The sequence below is a fragment of the Chiloscyllium plagiosum genome, chromosome 5 (assembly GCF_004010195.1).
Source record: "Chiloscyllium plagiosum isolate BGI_BamShark_2017 chromosome 5, ASM401019v2, whole genome shotgun sequence".
In the NCBI taxonomy this organism is placed as follows: domain Eukaryota; kingdom Metazoa; phylum Chordata; class Chondrichthyes; order Orectolobiformes; family Hemiscylliidae; genus Chiloscyllium; species Chiloscyllium plagiosum.
The window spans coordinates 112,625,632-112,633,330 of NC_057714.1; positions in this window are offsets into that span (position 1 = coordinate 112,625,632).

Consider the following 7,699-nt stretch of genomic DNA (forward strand, 5'->3'; position numbering starts at 1 on the left):
TCATTGATACCGTTGTCTTTCTTGACTTCCCTTGTTCTAACTTTCCCTTCAATTTCCTTCTTAAACATCCAGTTTGTTCCCTCCCCCCGCTACTTAGTTTAAACGTAGCTGTGTTGCAGTAGCAAACCTGCCTGCCAGAATGCTGGTCCCTAACCTATTAAGATGCAAACCTATTAAGATTTATAATTTATGCTTACCACAAAACATACCCCAGTGATCCAAGAAGTTAAATCCTTGCTTCCTGCACCAGTTCCGCAGCCACACGTTCAAGTCCCTGTTTCTGGCCTCACCAGCCCGAGGAACTGGAAGCAAACCGGAGATAACCACCCTGGACGTCCTGCTTTTCAGCCTTCTTCCGAGTTCTCTGAAGTCTCGCTGTAGTATGTTCCTCCTCTTCTTCCCGACATCATTTGTGCAGACATGTACCACCACCTCTGGCTCTTCACCCTTGTCCTTGAGGATTTCCTGCACTCTGTCTGTGATGTCTTTAACCCTGGCACCAGGAAGGCAACACACCATCCTTAAGTCCCGCCTGCTGCCACAAAAACCCCGGTCAGTTCCTCTCACAATGGAGTCCCCTATTACCACGTCTCTGTGCGATGTCTGACTCTTCCGCTCTGCCTCCATGCCAACTTTTGATTGACAGACCTGGCCCGCCTTGCGGACTGGCAGTGTCATCTATCTCTACTGTTTCCAAAAGATTCAACTTGTTCCCGACAGGTACTTCCCCCGGGGTCTCTTGCACCTCTCTCCTCTCTGCCTTCCTCATCGTCTGCTCTCTTCTGATATGGTCGGTGTAATAACCTCGCTGAAGGTCTTGTCCAGAAAGATCTCGTTCTCTCGGATGAGCCTAAGGTCCTCGAGTTCTTTCATCAGCACTGCAATTTACTTAAGAAAGGCTGTAAAGAGAAGCCTGGGAACTATTGACCAATGAGTCTGATATCAGTGGTGGGGACATTGTTGGAGGGGATTCTGAGTGATAGGATTTACATGCATTTGGAGAGGCAAAGACTAGCTAGAAATTGTCAGCATGGCTTTGTGCATGGGAAATCGTGTCTCACAAACTTGGGGTTTGAGTTTTTTGATGACAAAAACAAAATGATAGATGAGGGCAGAGTGGTAGCCGTTACCAACATGGACTTTATTAAAGCTTTTGACAAGCTTCTGTATGGTGGACTGGTTAGTAAAGTTAGATCACATGGGTTTCGGGGAGAGCTAGATAGTTGGATACAAAATTGGCTTGACAATAGGAGACAAGAGAATGGTGGTGGAGGGTTGTGTTTTGGACTGGTGGCCTGTGACCAGCAGTGTTCCACAGGGATTATATAAATTGTCATTTATATAAATGATTTGGATGAGAAGTTAGGAGGCATGGTTAGTAAGTTGGTGGTTAACACTAAAATTGATGGCATAGTTGACAGCGAAGAAAGTTACTTAAGATTACAAAGGAATCTTGATCAATTGGGCCAATAGACTGAGGAGTGCCAGATAGTTTAATTTGGATAAATGCAAGGTATTGCATTTTGGTAAAACAAACAAGGTCAAAACTTAGTCAGTTAGTGGTATGGCCCTGGGTAATGTTGTCAAACGAAGAAACCTAGGGGATCAGGTATATGGTCCATTGAAAGTTGTGTTACAGGTAGACAAGGTCGTTAAGAAGGCCTTTAACATGCTTGCCTTCATTGCTAAGACCATTGAAAATGGGAGTTGGGAACGTCATGTTGAGGTTGTACAGGATGCTGGTGAGGCCATTTTTGGAGTACTATGTACTGTTCTGGTCACCCTGTTATAGGAAGGATATTATTAAATTGGAGAGGGTTCAGAAAAGATTTTCAAGAATGTTGCTGGGACTGGAGGATTTGAGTTATAAGGAGAGGTTGGATTAGCTGGGACTTTTTTCACTCAAGTGTGGGAGGTTGAGGGATAACCTTATAGAAGTTTATAAAATCATGAGGGGTACAGATAAGGTGAATAGCAAAGATCCTTTCCTTAGGGTAGAGGAATTCAAAACTCGGGGGCATATTTTTAAGGTGAGAGGAGACAGGTATAAAAGGGATCTGCGGGGCAAGTTTTTCACACAAAGGGCAGTTTGTATGTGGAATGAACTGCCAGAGGAAGTGATAGATGCAGGTGCAGTTACAACATTTAAAATATATTTGGATAGGTACATGAATAAGAAAGATTTAGAGGGATATGGGCCAAATGCAGGCAAGTGAGACTAGTTTAGTTTGGGAAACTTGGTAAACGTGGATGAGTTGGACTGAAGGATCTTCACATCTTTGGACTAGGGGAGGAAACCAGAGCACCCAGCAAAAACGCACACAGATAGCCAGTCACCCAAGGCCGGAATTGAACCTGGAACTCTGAGGCAGCAGTACTAACCACTGAGCCTCTGTGCCACCAAATTGATTAAGACATTTATACTTTATATACTGCTCGTAGAGCATCAGGCTTCAATTCCCAGCTCACTCCTTCCACTAACCAGCATTTAAACTTTGGAGATGATCACATATCTCCAATCACAGTTCTCAATCTCATTCTTGCACATGGAAGTTAACTATGAAGTAAGAGTGGTGTTACCCCAGATTACAAATGCACCGAAGGTGATTGTACAACAGAGTTTAACGATCCCCAAATCCTGTCCCGTGACACCGCTGGAGACCAACTGGTGTAACATTTTTCAGTTAAGAATATGCGAGCGAAAGATGAGTCATTTGGATCTGGGCTGAATCCCAGAATCAGGGCATAATCCAAGAGAACAGAATTACAAAGACAAGGCAGAACTAAAAAAAAACAGGTGACATGTTCTCCAAAGTTTCTGTCTAATTTTGGCCAGATATGAAGAACATTTCATCCTTTCATCCTTTAAAAGGGGCCTTCTGACAGCAGAAGTGAGAATTGGGATCAATGCCAGTAAGTGTGGGGTATGGTCAAATTTATATATAGACGCTGGGAATCAGTCAAGGAGGTCGAAATCTCAATTTACCTCATACATGTTGGCTTACCTAGCCAGACAATAATGCTGTTGACACTCAGCATATTGCAGTAGTGACATTTACAAACCCTGAATCAAAAGTGTGGTACAATTATAGACCAGGTTGTGGCAGCCAGTGTCCCTCCACTTGTGTATTGAGCTTGGGCCATCCTGAAGCAAGCACACCACCCACCTCCCCCTCCCCCTCCCTGCCCCCAGAGCAGGGTTTGTCTCTAATGGGAGAGAGGGAGCAAGAGAGACTGCCGGGGGAGCTGGATTGTGTGGAGAGTGGTGGGTGAAGGAGGCCTCCAGTGGTGGCACCACCTGGATAAGCCAGACGTGGCTATACACCAACTAGGGGTCTCCTGGAGAGAGAGGAGCAAGTCTCAGGCCCAGACATGCAGGCTAGGGCGAGGGTCCAGGTCCATGGCTAGGCCCAGGTGCCTGAAGGAGAGGAATTGGTTATCTTTATACAATGTGGCCATCTTCTGGTGAGGCGGTGGTCCTAGCGTGGTGGTCTCACAATCATTTAGAGGTCTTCTTCGTCTTTGATGTCCAGGTTTTCCAGCAGTCTGTCAGGTGGTCTTGTTCTGGCTGTTTCTTCAGAGTATTACATCATTCGTTAACCTGCTTTCCCTGAAGCCAGGAACCGTTAACTGAACTGAGATGAACTTTGTCTGAACTTTATATTCTGCTTATTATTATGTATATTTTTTGTTATTGATGTAGGCACTGTGGTGGGCTGACTTTCACCGTATCTTTCATATAAAAGTATTGGGGTGGCACGATGGCTCAGTGGTTAACACTGTTGCCTCACAGCACCAGGTCCCAGGTTCAATTCCTGCCTTGGGCGAATATCTGTGTGGGGTTTGGACATTCTCCCTGTATCTATGTGGGTTTCCTCCCACAGTCCAAAGACGTGCAGGTTAGGTGAATTGGCCATGCTAAATTGTCCATAGTGTTAGGTGCATTAGTCAGAGAGAAATGGGTCTGGGTGGGTTACTCTTCGGAGGGTTGGTGTGGACTTGTTGGGCTGAAGGGCCTGTTTCCACACTGTAGGGAATCTAATCTAAATACATCGTCCTACGTGACGATAAATTTCTATTCTATTATCTCTGACGCAGCCTGTAGGGGCCGCCAAACAGCATCAATCATGTTCCTTGCAGCCTGCCTTGCTGGATATTTTTTAACAAGAACTATCTGCCTTAGAAACCTACTTTATTAACATAGCATTGACCATGATCATTTGATCATTATCACCTCACATAAAAGCAAACTACTGTAGATAGTGGAAATCTGAAACAGGAACAAAACAGGAATTGTAAAATATATGGGCGGAGTCAATGGGAATTTTTTTTATTCATTCATGGGATGAGATGTTCATTGGCCAGGCCCACAGGGCAGTTAAGAATCAACCAAATTGCTGTGAGTCTTGAGTCACGTGTAGGTCTTGAGTCACATGTAGGCCAGACCAGGTAAAGATGGCAGTTTCTTTACTGTAAAGGCAATAGCAAAACAGATGGGATTTTTCTCTGACAATCAATTCATGGTCATCAGTAGGGTCTTATTTCCAGATTTTTACTGAATTCAAATGCCACCACCTGCCACGGTGGGATTGTGAACCCAGGTCACCAGAACATCACCTGGGTCTCCGGATTAACAGTCTAGCAACAATTCCCCTCGGCCATTGCCTCCCCTTGAGAAAGGAATGAATTTTAACCCTTAAAATTGGATGAACTAAACTTTTGGATTTAGCTGAGGCAGGAGAAAAGAGGTCGTGGGTGACAGTTAAACCCATGTCAGGATCGGGTCAGTCATTATTAGAATGAGGTTGCTCTTCCATAGTTAACTTCCTTTACAGCTTTAATTCTGACCATTTGAAGTTTCCCAGGCCTTCAGAAATGGTGGTGAAAACAGGGAGAAACTCAATGCCTTTCTGGCAATGCATGAGGGCCAGGGTAGCAGGACTGCTTCTTCTTGGTCCAAACAACAAAGCTTTCCTTCCAGATGACCTGATATCCTGGATTGGCTCCTTCTAATCAGACATCCCTTTCACCCATTCAAAGACCTTTCCTCCAGAGATCAGGGATTAGCCTATCCAGGATTGGATCTAGAATCCAATCAGAAAATCATATCCCCCGGCTTGCAAAGGTTGAAATGTCCATCCTAAATATCAGTGCACAGTTATGATCCCAGCTGATGGTAACATTGGACCAGTCATTTCCCAGAGTGAAATCTGGCTCGATAGGTCATGAGTTTGTTATTGAAGTTCGGTTATCATGGAGATTTGTCACGACACGTATTCATGCAAGGCTTTTGAAAAAAGGACATTAGGTTATTATGAAAGGGAAAGAAAATAATATAGTTGATAATTTGTAAAGATGATATCCTAAACAGCAAGAAAGGTTTTGCTCTTTTTCCCAGCAACATTCTTTTCAGGCACTCAATCCCAGTGAAGTATCACTCCTCTTTCTATCCTAATATTTCTTACTTGACTGATGAAGGTGCAAAGCTTTCCTTTTATCACATTCACCAGATCCGATTCTTTATATCTCTCCTGGGACACTCAGAAACAGGTAACTCTTTGACTTTTCTTACTGAACTCTAAAGAAAACTCAAGGTATTTGCAGGTAATTTGCCTACTTTTAAACTACTAAACAGCAAATCTGCTGGCATGAACATTTTCTTCTGCACTGAACCTTCTTCTGACCTCTGACCCTTCCATTTTTCTCTCTTACTGGGTCATGAATCTTATGAATGATGAATGATTTTATTATGATACGTTTATATAAATGATTTAGATGTGAATCTCAGAGGTATGGTTAATAAATTTGCAGTTTTTAGATCAGAGTGGTGCTGGAAAAGCACAGCAGGTCAGGCAGCATCCGAAGAGCAGGAAAATCGACATTTCGGGCAAAAGCCCTTCATCAGGAAAGGCTTCCAGCATCTGCAGTCCTCACTTTTACCATAATAAATTTGCAGATGACACCAAGATTGGGGACATGGTGGACAGTGAAGAAGGTTATTGGAGAATGCAGCAAGATCTTGATCAATTGGGCCAGAGGCCTGAGGAATGGCAGAAGGAGTTTAATTTATATAAATGCAAGGTGTTGCATTTTGGAAAGGCAAACCAGGGCAGGATTTATACAGTCAATGGTAGGGCCCTGAAGAGGGCTGATTGAACAAAACGATCTAGAGGTACAGGTTAATAGCTCCTTGAAAATGGAGTCACAGGTAGATAGGTTGGTGAAGAAGGATTTCGGCATGCTAGCTTTCATTAGTCAGAGCTTTGAGTATAGGAGTTGGGAAGTCTTATTGCAGCTATACAAGACGTTGGTGAGACCACATTTGAAGTATTGAATATAGTTCTGGTCACCTGATTATAGAAAGGATATTATCAAACTAGAAAGAGTGCAGATACGATTTACTGGGATGCTACCTGGACTGGAAGGTTTGAGTTATAAGGGATGGCTGGGTAGGCTGAGACATTTTTTTTACTGGAGTGTGGGAGACTATGGGGTGACCATATAGTGGTTTATAAAATCATAAGAGACACAGATTAGGTAGATGGCTGACATGGTAAGGGCGTCTAAAACAGGAAGGCATAGATTGAAGGTGAGAGGAGTGACATACAAGAGTCCAAAGGGTCAATGTTTCACACAGAGGGTGGTGAGTGTCTGGAACAGGCTACCAGAGATAGTGGTGGAAGTGAATACAATTTTGTTATCTAATAAATATTTAGACGGATACATGGGTGAGACAGGTATAGGGATATGGACCAAACGCAGGCAAATAGACTAGTTTAAGTTGTGAAAACTGGGCTGCATGGACAAGTTGGGCCGAAGGGTCTGTTTCCATGCTGTGGACCTCAATGACTCTATGACATGTAATTTTAAGTGAAAAAATCAGTAAAATACAGTGAGAAGCTTTTCCACTGTCTCCATGATCAGCACCATTTTGAATAGTTTTAAGAATTAAAAAGAAGACAGTCCATCAGTCCTGAACCAGCTCATCATCAATACTGCCTGTGCTGTCATCCCTCCTCCATGCCCTTTCCGCCATCAACATCGGACTGAACCAACAGTGAAGTCACCGGTTCCCAGGCACTATCTATTGCCGCTGGGCCAATTCTCCTCCACCACCACTTCATTGTTGCCAGCGCCAGACCCAACCAACGTACTTAGCACCTCAGCCATTATGTCTCCTCCTCCTCCTCCCTACCCCCAAACTTCCAAACTTTTCCTAGCTACCATCAGTTCTGAAGAGAGGTCACTGAACCCGAAACGTTAACTCTGATTTCTCTCCATGGAAGCTGCGAGACCCGTTGAGATTTTAAAATCACATTCGTCTGTACTTGTGTTTTTGTTTTTGCCGCTGTTTACCTATTATTTACTATCTTTGCTACTTAGCTCTGTCACCGGCCTGTATTACTCACAAGACAAAGCTTTTCACTGTGCCTCGGTACATGTGACAATAAATTCAATTCACTTCTTTTTTTCATTCCGATTTCCAGCTTCCAGTTTTTTGGATGTTTTAATAGGAATAGGTAAATCTTTTACATCTAGACAGAGCGTTGGTGGGGCCACAGTTGGAACACTATGTGCAGCTCTGGTCACCTTATTTAAGGAAGGATATGCCTGCATTGAAGAGAAAATGAGGTCTGCAGAGCTGGAGATCAGAGCTGAAAATGTGTTGCTGGAAAAGCGCAGCAGGTCAGGCAGCATC